At 37.0% G+C, this 16,509-nt stretch overlaps 1 protein-coding gene and 1 long non-coding RNA gene across 3 annotated transcripts in view; one reads left to right on the top strand and one right to left on the bottom strand.

Moving 5' to 3' along the window:
- The window catches only part of LOC112640263 (uncharacterized), a 69,352-nt gene that overhangs the window by 15,330 nt on the left and 37,513 nt on the right, over positions 1-16,509 (bottom strand). For both annotated transcript variants that reach the window (XR_007411251.1, XR_007411252.1), the window contains exon 6: positions 469-678. This is a non-coding gene — a long non-coding RNA (uncharacterized LOC112640263). The remainder of the gene's footprint in view (positions 1-468; positions 679-16,509) is intronic.
- Positions 1-16,509, top strand: part of MOSMO (modulator of smoothened) — a 63,043-nt gene that overhangs the window by 20,332 nt on the left and 26,202 nt on the right. The gene's annotated exons all lie outside the window — the stretch shown is intronic.

Below are 16,509 nucleotides of genomic sequence, written 5' to 3'. Positions count from 1 at the left end.
CTTACTTCTAAAATAACTGTTTCCTTTCTTAATTTACCTTTTTCTGTATTTACTCTTTTTAGCAATTATTGTGTATAATCTACTCAGTCATATTTCCTTTAATTTTTTCTTTCTAATATTTTATTTTCCTAAAGGTGATATAAATTATATATCTCATGTTCTACATTTATACTCCACTTAGCATTCCCTTACTACCATATATGTGAATGAGTTCAGAGCTTTGTTTCCTTTACCACTTTTGCAGTGTTCATATTTTTAAGTCATAAAAGGCAGATTGTTTAATACACATTCCTAGGATTTTAAATCCCTCCAAGTTCAAAAGTACTTTTTTTCTAAGCTGTTAGATATATGTATGATTCATAACACGAAACAGGTTGCCTATTGTTCTTTCTTAATTGAGTTGACATTTACAGTCTTCTGGCCTTATCTGTCTAGGGACAAAATCTAACATACTCTAATGTCACATACATTAAATTAGGTCTTATGGTTTGAGAAGATTCTCTTTTCTTCATTCTTCTTTCCTTTTTAAAGCTTTTACCCCTCCTTTCATTGTATCACTAAAATGTGGTCTGGCAGTCAGTTGACTTGGAACTTTAGACAATTAAATCATCTGGACAGAAAATGCTGTTGAATTCTTAACAGCTTTTCAGCAGTTATTTGGACCTCTTGTAGAAATTTCTGAAAGAGAAAGAGAAATTTCTAAAAGACTGGTTTTTCAGATTCCTCCCCCATAAACCTGTTTCTTCACATTACCCCCCACCCCGATTCTGAAAGTTACCTAGCAAAATATGTAGTTATTATTTGTTGTTATTTCCTACTCTAGATATAATCTATAGCATATATTCTACTTTCGCTCTGATTCAGGTTGATAAAGGAGAATGAATTGAGCCTTAGTACTCTCTTGGGTGTTTTATTTTGCAGACTTGCTTGTAGATAGATATTCACTGGGATACGGAATGTATAATGCATCATTGCAGGAAAAGATTCAAATACAAAGTATTTGAAAATCAAAACTATTTTCTGGTCAGGTTAAACATGTCTGCACAGATCTTAATCAGATAAGGCAGATCACTATTTTTCTATTTGAAACTTTGCTTAGAATGTCTGAACATTAAGTGCTTCATACTTATTTCTAGGTAAAGAGAAATCAGTTTTCTCTTTACAATTAAATATTTCTAGTAGCTTGGAACTTTTTTTTCTTAAGTATTCTTTTGAGCTGGCAAATGATCACAGAAGTGATTCTGACTTAAAGTTCGTTTAGCCCAACCTTTGGAAAGTATTTTTTACCCTCTCTAAGGCAAGATGCCATAAATAAAACCCAGTTTTAGGGGCATCTGGGTGGGTCAGTGGTTGAGCATCTGACTCTTGATTTCAGCTCAGGTTGTAATCTCAAGGTCATGAGATCGAGGCACATATTGCAGCTATGAGTTCCACCTGGAGTCTGAAATTCTCTCCCTCTTGGTCCCTACCAACCCCTCCCCACTGCCCTCTCTGCTCATGCATCCTCTCTCTCTCTCTTTAAAATAAATAAATAAATAAAACATTTTAAAAATTAAAATATTAGTGAGAGCTACAGATAATTAAACAGTTAATTGGAATTCAGTAAGAAGAGCACTGGGAGAGTAGTAAGCACATGTTGCTGTGGGAGCACATCAGAGTACCTTTAATTCAGGCTTGGAAGGTTAGAAAGGACCATAGGGAGGAATGACATCTAAGCTGAGATCTAAAGAGCAAACAGGAATTGACCAGAGAAGGGAAGGATGTAAAAATGGTCCAGGTAGAAGGAAAAACAAGTTTTGTGTAGGGACCTGAAAGTTTTGTGTGCCTGATAATAGTAGTTTGAAAGGAGGAGTGGCATTAGATGCCTATGGATGGGGAAGCAGGGACTAGATGATGAAGAGCTTATTTTGATGAAGAGCTACGTCCTCCTTGCTCCCTGTTTTTTAAACAGATTTATTGGTATATGATTCACATGCCATATAGTTTATCCCTAAAGTGTACCATTCACTGGCTTTTAGTATATTCTCAGAGGAGTTATGCAGCAACCATCACCATGGTCAGTTTTAGAACATTTTCTTCACTTCAGAAAGTAACTCTGTGTATCCTTCATTTCTCCCCTCCCAACTATCCCAGCACTAAGCAACTACTATTCTACTTTGTCTCTGTATACTTACCTATTCTGCACATTTCATAAACGTGGAATCATATAATATGTAGTCTTTTGTGACTGGCTTCATTCACTTAGCCTAATGTTTTCAAGATTCATGCTCTACCATGTATCAGTACTTCATTTCTTTTTTATTGATAAATAATAATCCATTTTATGGATAAACTTCATTTTGTTCATCAACTGATGGACTTTTGGGTTGTTTCTACCTTTTGTAACTTATAAATAATAATATGAACATTTATGTACACATTTTTGTATGGACATGTTTCCATTTCTCTTGCATTTTTAGGAGTGAAAGTGCTATATCATATCCTTAATTTTTTGTGGCATTAGCATGCTGTCTTCCAAAGTGGTTGTGCCATCTTACATTCCTACCAGCAATGTATGAGGATACCAGTTTCTCTACATCCTCACCAGCCCTTGTTATACCTGTTTTTATTATAGCCATCATAGTGGATATGAAATATTTTCTCATTGTGGCTTTGATTTGCATTTCCCTGATGACTAGTAATGTTGAGCATCTTTTATATGCTTTTGGCCATTTTGATATCTTTGAAGAAATGTCTGTCTGATCTTCTAACCATTATTGAATTGTCTTTCTATTGTTAAGTTGTAAGAGATAAGTCATTTTCAGGATTTGCAAATATTTTCTCCCATCCAGTCTTTTCACTTTCTTTTTTTATTTTTTTAAGATTTTATTTCTTTATTTACTTATTCATGAGAGACACTGAGATAGAGGCAGAGATACAGGCAGAGGGAGAAACAGACTCCGCATAGGGAGCCCAATATGGGACTCAATCCCTGGATCTGGGATCACGCCCTGAGCTGAAGGCAGATGCTCAACTGCTGAGCCACTCAGGCATCCCGTCTTTTCACTTTCTTTATGGTATCACTTGATACGCAAAATTTTTTAAATCTGAAGTCCACTTTATTGTTTCTTTTGTTGCTTGTGCTTTTGTTATCATATCTAGGAAATGATTGCCTAATCCAGTGGGATGAAGATTGTTTCCTAAGCTTTTTTCTGGGAGTCTGAGTTCTTCATTTAGCTCTCGCCTATTTTGAGTTAATTTTTTGTATATGGCATGAAGTAAAGGTCCAAATTCATTCTTTTACATGTGAATATCCACTTGTCCCACTATCACTTGTTGAAAAGACTATTCTTTCCGCATTAAATAATCTTGACACCCTTGCTGAAAATCAATTGACCGTAAATATAACGTTTATCTTTGGACTTTCAATTCTGTCCCATTGATCTATATGTCTGTAGACGGGAAAACATTCTACAGTTCTATGATTAGGTCTCAGTCTTTCAGTGAATATGTGCCCCTGGCGTGTCACCTTAACAAGTGTTTCTCAGTTCCCCCTACTCTCCTTAGATGAGACACGAAGGCTAAAGAAATCCTGGAGTTGGCTATTTCTCTTTCTCCGGCTCTGTTGGGCCCTGGTGAAACCCCAGTTATTTAGGCTCTGGTGAAATAGTTTCTTTTGAGACCAAGCCTCATTGAGAACAGGATACTCTGGGTTTATTTCAAAATAGCTGTTTTCCCACTAACTTTTCCTGCCAGACACACGGGGAATTCTTCTCCTATTTTCACTGTGAGAGCTGTAAGGACTTCTGTGGATAAAACTCACAAAAGTATGGGAGATCCCCTGGGACTGCTCCCCCACCCCAAACCCCGCCCTGCCACCCCTGGGAATTTTTAACTCTCAAACTTGACCACACTGGACCTCCAAGAATGTATCCGTTTACAGTTTAGGTTTTCCTATCCTGGTATTTGCTCCCATGAAAGTTTCTAGGTTTCCATCTGATAAGTTTTGATTCTCTGTATTTGCCTGTTTGTCCCTCTAACTTTGGAGGCAATGGTTTGCCATATGTCCTCAGCTCTTTGATGGCTCTAGGAAGAGTTGTTGATACTCAGTTTGTTCAGCATCTTTCTTGTTTTGTGGGCAAGAGTAACAATTTCTTAGCTCCTTACATTGCTGGACCAGAAACCACAAGTTCCCACTTATTTTGTTAGATTTATTCTTGGGTATTTTATTCTTTTTGCTGTTATTATAAAAGCATTACCATCTTAATTTTCAGATTGCTCATCACTAGTGTATGGAAATTCAATTTTTGCGTATTGATATCCTGCAACCTTTAAAAGTCATTTATTCTAAGTGCTCTAGTGGGTTTATTTTTCCTGCCTAATGGCCTTGGCTAGAACTTTTGGAACAGTGTTAAATTCAAGTGACAAGAGCGGACACCCTTGTCTTATTCCTGATCTTAGGGGGAAGGCATTCACCATTTTTCTCCATTAACTATGGTAGCTGTGGGTTTTTGGTATATACTATTTATCTGTTGAGGAAGATCATTTCTATTTCTAGCCACAGTGGTAACATTTTTGCAAAACTATAATGTAATGTCACAAAGGGTGTTGGCATTGAAGAATTCCATAGACCTTAATCAAATTTCCTTAATTTTACTTGTATTCACTTGTGTTTATGTATTAATAAGTCCTGTGCATCTTTATCACCTGTGTAATTTTGTTCACTGTCACAGGTTCAGACATCCAACTTGTGCATGTCAGTAGTTCATTTCTTTTTATTGCTGAATACTATTCTATAGTATAAATATACCAGAATTTGTGTAATCATTCACCTGCTGATGTATATCTGAGACAGTTTTTGGCTATTACAAATAAGCTACTCTGAACATCCATGTGCAGGTTTTGTTATGAACTTAAATTTTCATTTCTCTGGGATAAATGCCCAATGTGTAATTGCTAGGTCATAGAATAGTTGCATGTTTTTAAAGGAATTGTCAAAATATTTTTTAACCTTTTAAAGCATGATAAGAATTTGGACTTGAAAAAAAAAAAAGAATTTGGACTTGATTGTGAGGGCATTAAGGGGTCATTTTAATATTAATCCCAGTATTAATCTTTTGAATTTGAAGAGGTTGTCAAACCAGAGAATACACCTGCCGAGCAGGTAAGCATATGGATCTGAAACTCATAAATCAGACTTGGACTGGAGATACAGAGTAGTTATCAGTGTATGATTGATTGTAGAACCTATGGGTGAGGGTAGTATTTTCCAGCAAAAGTACAAGGAGTGAGGCCGGGGGTGGGGGGGAGAGAACAGAATCTGGGACAGAACCCTGAAGATCACCAATATTTTCAGGAGACTGGCAAAGAGCTAGACTTAAGAGGGAAACCACATGAAAACTTGATACTGTGGAGGCCTGGGGAGAAGAAGAAAGACATGATCAACAGTGTTACCAAAGAGCAAGTAGTGTGAAATTGAAAAATACATAGTTTTAAAGAGTTTGTTAATAACCTTGGTGAGAGAAGTTTTAGTGAAGTAGTATGATAGGAGCCTTATTCACACACACACACACACATACACACACACAAAAGGAGCCTTATTCACAATGAGTTGAGAAATGACTAGTAGGTAAGGTAGCGATGGAGATGGAATTTTGCCTGTGGAAGGGAGAGAAAAGTTAATTAACTAGAGAAGAATGTGAGGTCCAGAGTAGGTCAATTTTGGAGGGGGTGGGGAGGGTGGTTGTATATTTTTTTATCGGAGTTTGATTTGCCAACATATAACACCCAGTGCTCATCTTGTCAAGTGCCCCCCTCAGCCCATCACCCCATCCCCCTGCCACCTCCCCTTCCATTACCCCTTGTTCGTTTCCCAGAGAGTGGGTCAGTTTTAGAGAGATTTAGGCTTATGTTGATGATAAGTAGACAGGAGGGGTTGATAATGCACCAAAGGAAGGAATGATTGATTGAGCAAGGGTCCTGATGACACCACACGGAGTGGTAGATAGAGCATAGCAGAGGGATAGACTTCAGGAAGCAAGATACATTTTCCTTTGTGACAAGAGGAAAGGAAGTAAGGAAGCAGGTAAGGTAAGGTTTTAGATATGATGGTAGAAAGTGGAAGGAGTTTACTTTAGATGGCTTATATTTTCTCTGTGAGATAGCAGAGGGAGGGTCATCTGGTAGGAGTGAAAAGGCATAGTACATTGGGAAGTTTTAGGAGAGTGGAAAAGGAGGAGATGGCTGCTATAGAGAATGATAGACAGCTGGCTAGATTTCTAGGTCATAACGAGGGCCTAGTTGGGCCCGTAGGCATCTTTTTTTATTTTTATTTTTATTTTTTTTTAAACCCTGTCTTCAGGCTTTTGTTTTTGTTTTTGTCTTTTTTTTTCCAGCAGAGTTCAGCAGCCTGGGTGGAGATGTAGGAAAAGAAACCATCGTGTTAAAAAAAAAAAAGAAACCATCGTGTTGATCTAGGGTTAGAGTTTGTCCCAGGTGACATTGGGGAATGAGCCATTAAATGAACTAAGCAGTGTGGTCTCATATACAGACTTTGAAGTCAGACGGGTCTTAGTTTTAATCCTGCTTTGTCCACTTAGTGACTTAGGCAGATTACTTAACCTTCTCTAAGCTTCAGGTTTCTAATAATAATCACACATAATCACATCAGTGGCCTAATCATAATAATAGCTATCTCTTTCAATTATGAAAAGTAAATGAGACAAACAAGTCCCTTAACACATTGTTTGGCACATAATAAATGTTAATAAATAACTGCTTATATTATTATCTGTAGCCCAGTACTGTCACTTAGTAGCTGAGTGGCCTTAAGCAAATTTCTTTCCTTTTAATCTGTAAAAAGGGAATTATAATACTTATTGGGAGTATCATTTGGATATCTTTTGGAGGAAAAAATGCTAAGCACTGTGTATGGCACATCCTTTTTCCTGCTTAGTAAATATTAGTTGAAGCAGAATCTGTAGATTTTTAGAAAATTAAATTGGAAAGTTAGATGGGAATTTTGGCCTTTGCTTTGTAATTAGCAGATAGCCTTTAAAAGTTCATGAGTAGAGAGATAGCATAAAAATGGTGTTTGAGGGAATATAAATTTATCTGTAGTATGATAGGATTTATGGTCTCAACTAGATACCACCTCTTCAGAGAGGCCTTCCTTAACCACCCTGAGAATCTGGGATAATGCTTCTCTAACACCTTACCCCTATATAATTTTCCTCATGACATTTGTGACTATCTACTAATCACCTTGTTTATTACTTTACTTTTTTTTTTTTTCCTGTCTCCTCTACTAAAATATATGCTTCATGCAAAGAGGGATGTTTCTGCTTTGCTGCTATATCCCACTGCCCAGAACAGTGCCTGGGACATAGAAGACATTCATTCCATAAACACATGTTGAATAAATGAATAAAATATAAAGAGGGACTGGAAGGAGAGAGACTACTGAAGAAATTATAACAATAATTTTGATATTAGAATACGAAGACCTAGACAGGGATGATAGCCATGAAAGAAAGGAAGGAACAAATTTAAAAAATTACAAAGAAAGAATGCTTTGTTTTGTTTTGTTTTGTTTTATGCAATAGAAAGGACAAAAAGGAGGCAAGCAACAAGATAATTCCTAGATTTCCAAACTGGGTGACTGAAGCAGTAACAGTATCATTGAAAGTGTCTGCCTTCATCTCCTTTTTAAATTTTTTATGCCCAATACTCAAAACAGTGCCTAGCATAAAGTGATGAACAGTAAATATTTGAATGAATGAGAGAAAGTAGGGGAAATCAGAAGGTTACATCTTAGATATGTTGTGTTTTTAAAGTAACAGTAGGACAACCACAGGTGGAGGATGCGGCTAAAATTCTGGAAAGAATAAAGGGCCTTGGGATTTATAACATTTAAGAGGAAAGAACCAACTAAATAGAAGGAGCAGCCTCAGAGATAGGAAAACAACAAAAATGTACTTTCATGAAAGCAAAGACAGAGCAGTCCCACAAAAGAGATAGTTATGTGCTTCAGAAAAGCTGAAGAAAGTGAAGACTGGAAATGATCTTTGGATTTAGAGACTGAAAGGCCAGGAATGATCTCGGACAGAACAACTTATATTGAGCATTGACGTCAAAGTCCTAACACAAAGGGTGTGAGGAATGAGTAGAGATAAATTTCCCCCACAGAGCCAAAGGAATAGAGGCAATGTGGTCATCTGAGATGGTCATTTAAAAGAAATACACTGGGCAGCCCGGGTGGCTCAGCGGTTTAGCGCCGCCTTCGGCCCAGGGCATGATCCTGGAGACCTGGGATCGAGTCCCACGTCAGGCTCCCTGCATGGAGCCTGCTTCTCCCTCTGCCTGTGTGCTGCCTCTCTCTCTCTTTCTCTCTCTGTAATAAATAAATAAAATTTAAAAAATAAAAATAAAAGAAATACACTTTGTTTTTTTATATAAAGACATAAGCGTGTTTTTAGGGAGAGAAAGAAAGATCCATAATCCAAAACACTTGTCAAATTTTAGTGTGCACAAGAATTGGAAGAGAATCTTGTTCACAAGGAAGGTTGCTGGCACCACATATAGGGAATCTGATTCGGTGGATGTGGGGACCAGATACAGGTTTCCCCTGCTATCTGAAGGTAGAACATTCCTAAGAAAGCTTTTGTAAGCTAAAATAGAATAAAGTGAAGAAGTGGGGCACCTAGGTGGCCCAGTCCATTAAGGATGTGTCTTCTACTCATGTCATGATCTCAGGGTCCTGGGATGGAGCCCACATCAGGCTTCCTGCTAAGTGAGGAGAGTCTGCTTCTCTTTCTTCTTCCCTCTGCCCGTCCCCACTGCTTGTTCTCTCTCTCAAATAAATAAATAAAATCTTGAAAAAAAAAAATAAAGTGAAGAAAACCATTGATTTCTTGGAAATCATTACCATTGATTTCCCTGGAAAAAAAATGTGAGCATTCCTAGACCTAAAAAAATAACTTAGGCTTTTCTGTATCTTAAGACATATCTTGCTAATAGATGCACAGGATAAGTTGAAATAAAGCACAGAAGCTCACAGATACAGTTCAAAGCTGTGGTGGCTTGATGCTGAGTATAGTTTGGGATATGTGCTCCTTCTATAATGCCCTGCTACAAAACAAATGCCAAACACTATTTCCCTTTTCACCATTAAAAAATATATATATATTTGTAAATCACTTTTTTTTTTTTTTTTTTTTTTTTGTAAAAGCAAAAATCCTCTTTGGATTTCTTCTGATTAGTGAAAACTAGTACTAATGTAGGTCTTTTGTAAAAGTGAAGTGATATAATGCAAACTTTCAAAAAGTAAAGATTACCTGTATTGGCACTTTAAACAAGTTCCTGCCCACACACACACCCCTACTCCACCCCACCTCCCCTACCCCCCAGAAGACTCTGATGTAGTTAAATTCTAGAACCACACTAACACTGGTCCAGGGAGTGAAAATTGAAGTCAAAAGAAAGGGGTAGGAAGGGAATTTGATTTTTGAAAAATGAAAGGTAGGGGAGTTTGGGAAAAAGAAGGAATTCATCTTCTTTATTTTTTAAAAAAGAGATTTTATTTATTTATTTATTTATTTATTTATTTATTTATTTATTTATGAGAGAGAGAGAGAGAGAGACAGAGACACAGGCAGAGGGAGAAGCAGGCTCCATGCAAGGAGCGCGATGTGGGACTCGATTCCAGATCTCCAGGATCACGCCCTGGGATGAAGGTGGCGCTAAACCACTGAACCACCTGGGCTGCCCTCATCTTCTTTAAAATAAGCTGGAAGAGGGGCACCTGGCTGGCTCAGTCAGAAGAGCATGTGACTCTTGATCTCAGAGTCGTGAGTTCAAGCCCCACATTAGGCACAGAGTTTACTTAAAAAAAAAAAAAAAAAAAGATTTGGCTATGTCAATTATATCTCAATAAAACTGAAAAAAATATTTTAAAATAAACAGGAAGAGATGGTACAGAGAAGTTTGGGGGTGATGCACTGAGCTTCAAAGAGGTTTTCAGGTAGAGAGGAGGGCAAATGAGATTGCTTTATTTGCATGACCTTGATTTTTTTCCTGTAGGTGGGAAGAAAGGTTATCTACTCTGGGCAGGCATTAGAGAATCTGAGGAGTGTTGAAAGGGTCTGAAAATGCTGTGGGGGATGCAGCAGAGAGGACAGAGGAGGAATATAAGCAATACTGAGCAGTGTCTGGCTGCTGTTAAATTAGGTGGCATGGTCAGCAGTTACCTGACATTTTTAAAAGTGAGGAATAGCCCTGAGAACATGTTTCTTCTCTTGGTTATTCATCATGATTCCATCATCTGCAGATTTATATCTTTTTTATGTTTTTAGCCTGACCCACTTCATGGAATAATGAAGTTCATAAATTTACAAGATATCAAGTATCTAGAACTTACCAGACTTACAACTGAAAAGGTACTTCTATAGTTTGCTAGAACAACAGCTAATTTATGAAGCACATCTGTGTGCCAGGCATTGTTCTAAGCTTCTTGCAAGAATTAACTCATTTAATAACTTCCCCAAATCCTATGAGATAGGTACTATTTATTATCCCCATTTTACAGGTGAAGGAAGGGAATCACAGAGATCAATCAGTAACTTGCTTGAGGTTACAGAGCTAGTTAGTGGCACAGACCCAGGCAGACTTGTTCTATACCTCACTTACTGTGCTCCTAACCACTGGTCTCTGCCACTTTTCATGGCCCTCATGTTAAGGATAACTTTTCAAACAGCTTAGCAAGTTATTTTGCATTATCTTGATTAACTTGTGTTTAATAGCAAAAATATAACTAAGTGAAAGGAAAGAATCAGCTCTATGTACAGTCAAGTTCTAACATACTTGTAGTTAATTCATAGTGTTAAGTTTGAGTATTTGAGAAAAATGAATATGTTTTCTGGTGTCACCTTACCAGAGTGGGAAAGGCATAAGAAGGGCAGTTTTTGTGCTAGATCTTTAGAATCTTTATAAATAAAATGTATTGAGTTCTCTAATGTTGGCTCTGGGCCTTGGTGGGTAGTAAAAATATTTGGAAACTTGATAAAAATGATCAGTTATTGGATCCTGAAAATAAAAATGTGTCTGCTATTTCATTTCTTAAAAAAGGTTTCCTATGCTAAAAGGGTTATAGTAAATTTAAAGACATTAATTAGTGTTAAAAATTTTTTAATATATATATCTCAAGTACTCAATACTAATGGGTATCATATTAGTGCAGATTCAGGCTGTCCAAAGGCTCATTCATAGAATAAAATTTTAAGTCTCTTTGGGTGTCAGTAGTAACTCTTTCTGATTTAATTCCTTTGGGGGGCTCTGTGAAAAAAAAAATGAGTTAAGAAAAGTTGAAACAGCTGTATTATCACTATGACAAGCAGCCGGCTGTGGGATTAGAATACACAGGAGAGCTGTGTGATGACTTTCTTGCTCTATTTTTAAAGAACTCTGGCTAACATAAATCTTAAAACATACTCTTCTGGTAGTTATGTTCTATAAAGTCACTGTGAGTGCTGGTATAGTAAATATTGGATCATTGCCCCTGGCGGAAATACAGGGTTCAGTTCCTAGGAGTCTCTGGTCACATTTTGTCCACCTGTCACTGTATTACCTTGGTATGTATATGTATGTGTGTTTTAAAGATTTGGTTTATTTCTTTGAGAGAGAGAGCAAGCTTGAGTAGAGTGGTGGGGCGGCAGAGGAGAGGGAGAAGCAGACTCCTTGCTGAGCCCATCATGGGGTCCCAGCCCAGGACCCCAGGATCATGACCTGACCTCCAGGAGCCACCCAGGTGCCCCTTTATGTGCGTTTCTCTTTAAAGACACTACTATATATTGTTGACTCAATGTTAATGAATTATTGAGCTTAGGAACACTAGACAGCACATCAGCACTATACCTGGGTCATTTTAAACAGTGAAATCACCAACAAAAAGCACAAAAATAGAAAAACATGGCATTAAGAGAGCATAGAAAGGACACTTTTTTTTTTTTTTTTTTTTTTTTTTTACTGTATTGTAGCTGAAATAAGATAGAAGATTACCTAGTTTGACTTAAGCTGGAAATGTGTGTTGGGCGACTCAAAATTTTTGCCATTTGGCACATGCATTATGTCTACAAATGACCACAAAAGTACCATAGCTTATTTAGGGGTTACAAATAAATTTTAGTGAGTAGGAGTATTTGCAAGCATGTAATCTGTAAATAATGAGGACCGTTTATGAATGCATTCTAAGGGGGATCCCTGGGTGGCGCAGCGGTTTGGCGCCTGCCTTTGGCCCAGGGCGTGATCCTGGAGACCCGAGATCGAATCCCACGTCGGGCTCCCGGTGCATGGAGCCTGCTTCTCCCTCTGCCTGTGTCTCTGCCTCTCTTTCTCTATGTGACTATCATAAATAAATAAAAATTTTTTAAAAATGCATTCTAAATATTAAAACGAAAAGTAAAAATAGAGAACCTTCTTGCCCATTCTACCATTTCTATTCCCGCTCCATCTTTCCAGAAGTAACCAGTCAGTTTTCTGTGCATTTACATATATGTGCACTTATAGAAGTAAATATGTATTGTTTAATAAGTGGATCTCATGATACATACTGTTCTGTAGTTTGCTTTTTTTTTTCTCAAGATGTCTTGGAGATCTTTCCACATCAATATGCACAGAATAGTCTCATGCTTTTTTAATATTCTGTGGTGTGCATGTACCATAATTTATTTAACCATTTCTCTATTCATAAGTATTTAATTTTTCACTATTATAAATAATTTGCAGTGAATATTTTGTACCTATTTGTCCATATGTACAAGGCTTTCTTAGGATTACATATATAAAAATGAAATTGCTGAGCGGAGGGGTATATACACTTTAAATTTTGTTAGGAAGGTAATTGTGTCAGTTGGATCCTCTGGGAAGCTGACACTGAGATGGAGTTAGAACTGCAAGCAGTGTTCGAAGTGCCTATGAAAAACAGGGAGTGGAAGCTAAAAAATAGGACAGTAGTCAGATCCTAATGCAGATCTGAGTCTCAGCCAGCTCACTGGGGCACTTAGGAGTAAGAGTGCCTCTTACAGGAGCTGTATCTTATTGGGAAGAGATGGCTAGCCCCTAGAACTCCCTCATGCTCAGTTATTGACAAAGGACTGCCTGAGAGGAAAGTGGCTCCATCTTGAAAAATAAGGTGACTCTTAAAAGCACTAACTGGAGGCCAACTGTACCCTTTGGAGCTAAACCGCAAGGCATCTTCAAGGGAGATCTTAGTGTACCAAGGTAGCCACCACTGCAGTATAGTAGAGCCTACAGGATGATAATGGAGGCTAAAGCCAAACTCCTTGGCTTCAACATCTTTGTGTAGATGTTGTTCAACATCTCTATGTCTTAGTTTCTTCATTTATAAACTGGAGAGGTAATAGTACCTACCTCGATGTGTTCAAAGAGATGAAATAAGCTAGCATATCTTAAGCACTTAGAATAGTATTCAAGGAGCACCTGCGTGACTCAGTCAGTTGTGTCCAACTCTTGATTTCAGTTCAGGTCATGATCTTGGGGTCCTGTGATCTAGCCCCATGTAGGGCTCCCTGCTCAACTGGGAGCCTACCTCTCCCTCTCCTTTGCCCTCCCCTGCTTATGTTTGCTCACTCTCTCTCTCTCAAATAAATAAAACCTTTTTTTTTAAAAAAAAAAAAAAAGAAGAAGAAGAAGAGGACTTTCCTACTCCAAACTTAGTTTTTGCAAACTTCGGCTTTGCAAATCATCTTGAATTTATTTTTATCCATAATTTAAAATAGTTTCCTTTTTTTTCCCTGATGCTTTGAAATGGCATTTTTACCATGTTCCAAATTCTTACAAGTGTTAGATGAAAAGGTATGGATATTTTTGAAGGTTTTAGTATGTGTTGCCCAATTATCCTGAGGAATACATTTAGAAATTTGTCATATTAGAAAATGTTTTATTGCATCCTCTACCCAATTTTTTTTTGTTTAGTTTTTATATTTTCAGTTTTTTCCAAGTTAATAGTCAAAAAATAGAAATGTTGTTTTGGTCTGCATTTCTTTGATTACTAGAGTGAATGTTCAATTACTAGAGTGAACATTAAAGTATATATATAAATATATATATTTATTCATGAGAGACACACAGAGAGAGGCAGGCAGAGACATAGGCAGAGGGAGAAGCAGGCTCTATGCAGCGAGCTCAATGTGGGACTCAATCCCGGGACTGTGGGATCATGCCCTGAGCCGAAGGCAGACGCCCAACCGCTGAGCCACCCAGGCATCCCAAAATATATATACTTATAATGCTCTGTATGCCATCTTCTATGAATTGTTTATTCATATTCTTTGTCCTTTTTTCTTTTTTTTCTTTTCTTCTTTTTTAAAGATTTTATTTATTTATTCATGAAAGACCCAGAGAGAGAGAGGCAGAGACACAGGCAGAGGGAGAAGCAGGCTCCATGCAGGGGAGCCTGATGCAGAACTCAATCCCAGGACTACAGGACCATGCCCTGGGCTGAAGGCAGGCGCTAAACCGCTGAGCCACCCAGGCATCCCTCTTTGTCCATTTTTCAACTTTGGTGTTTGGTTTCATGTCAATTTGGAAGGCCTCATTATATATAAATTATATTACCCCTTCATGTGTATTGCACAGAGGCTATTGTTTAAATTACATTCATGGTCTTTTTATTAATAGAGTCTGACTCTGCATATTTAGACAGGTCTATATATTTCTATATTTCTCTACTTCTAAGACTACATAATTCAAATACTTTCCTTTTTTTTACTTAAGTGATTTTAATTTTTATATTCATCTGCCATCTGCATTAATTCATTTCTTCTTTTCTAAATAGTGGATAAGTTGATTATCCAAAACAGTTTACCAAATTATCTGTCCTTTTTTTCTTAAAGAATATTTTATTATGTTTTGTTTTAATTTTTATTTAAATTCAGTTTGCCAACAAAAGGTAAATTATCCATTCTTTCCATTGATTTCTAATGCCATCTTTTATAAAGTTGTTGATCTGTTGAGGTGTGTTTGCTTCTGTTCTATTGATTGGTATATCTGTTTTGTGGCTAGAGAGAATTCACCTTGGAAAGCACTCTATGGAATGATTTTTTCAAACATTGACTTTAATTTTGGAAGTTAAAAGGAAAATCCCTTGTAAGCTAGTGTAAGTGAAATTAATTGCATTAAGTTCTGCTTGAGTGCCTTCTGTCAACATTCTGCCTTGTGGTCTGTAAACAACATACTTGATTAGTTTTTGAGGACATGAGATAATGGTTGTTCTTAAGCTGCTACAGAGCTAGAGATAGAACTGTCCAAAAGAAGTATCAGCACCAGATACTTTGTTATTTAAAATACTAAACTCCAAAAGAAAATAGTTCTAGTGTTTAAAAAACATCTTTGTTGCCAAATGTAATTGGATGTTCTTCCTTAGGTCTGATCATCTCTTTGATTAGAAGCAAGTATTGAAAGTAAACCTATCTCTAGAGCAGGAGTTCTCAAAAATACTCAGGATAAAATATCTGTAGCTCAAATCATAGGCAAATAGTTAATTTCTTTAATATTTAAAGAGTTCTTCTACTTCAATAGGGAATTATCAACAACTCAATTTTAAAAAGCAAAGGATGTGAACACATGATTTCAGTAGTTTCTACAAATGGCCCTTCAAGTTGTTCTGCCTCTGGTAAGAGAATACAAATGAAAAAATAGAATGATAAAAAAGTAAATACAGTGAGATACCATTTTTCACATATTATATTGGCAGAGATAGAAAGGTTGGTAAATATTGTATTAGTGAGGATGTGATGAAATAAACACAAATTGCTGGTTGAGGGCAAATTAATATAATTTCCATGGAGGACAATATGGGAATATTTTATATTCACATATTACTTAATCCAGAAATTTTATTTCTAGGAATTTATTCTACAGATACAATTTCATATGTGAAATAAATTTTATAGCAAATATATAAGACTGTTCATTGCATTAGTGTTCAAAATAGGAAAAGATTAGAAATTAATAAGGGGAAATACTGGAGAGTCCTCTCAATATAAAACTTTGTAAATAAAATATGGCACATCTGTATGTTAGCATACTATGAAGCTTTTTTTTTTTTTAAGATTTTATTTTTTTATTCATAAGAAGCACAAAGAGAGAGGCTGACACATAGGCAGAGGGAGAAGCAAGCTCCTTGTGGGGAGCCCAATACAGTACTCCATCCCAGAACCCAGGACCACACCCTGAGCCAAAGGCAGATACTCAACCACTGAGCCCCCCAGGCGTCCCGCTATGAAGCTGTTTTAAAGGAGTGAGGCAGCTCTATGTATTCTAATTTATAAACTCCTCCGTAATATATTATGAAGTAAAACAGCAAGGTACAGGCAGTATCAGGTGTTGGTAAGGATACAGAGCAACTGGAACACATATACTGCTGGTAGAATTGGCACAACCACTTTGGAAAACAATTTGGCATCATTCATAAATTCAAGGTGCATATGCTTTATGGCCTGGTAGTTTTCTTCT

Source organism: Canis lupus, chromosome 6 (assembly GCF_003254725.2).
Source record: "Canis lupus dingo isolate Sandy chromosome 6, ASM325472v2, whole genome shotgun sequence".
NCBI classification, from domain to species: Eukaryota; Metazoa; Chordata; class Mammalia; order Carnivora; family Canidae; genus Canis; species Canis lupus.
Note: the sequence above shows the minus strand (reverse complement) of the source record. Positions and strands in the feature narration are given on the sequence as shown.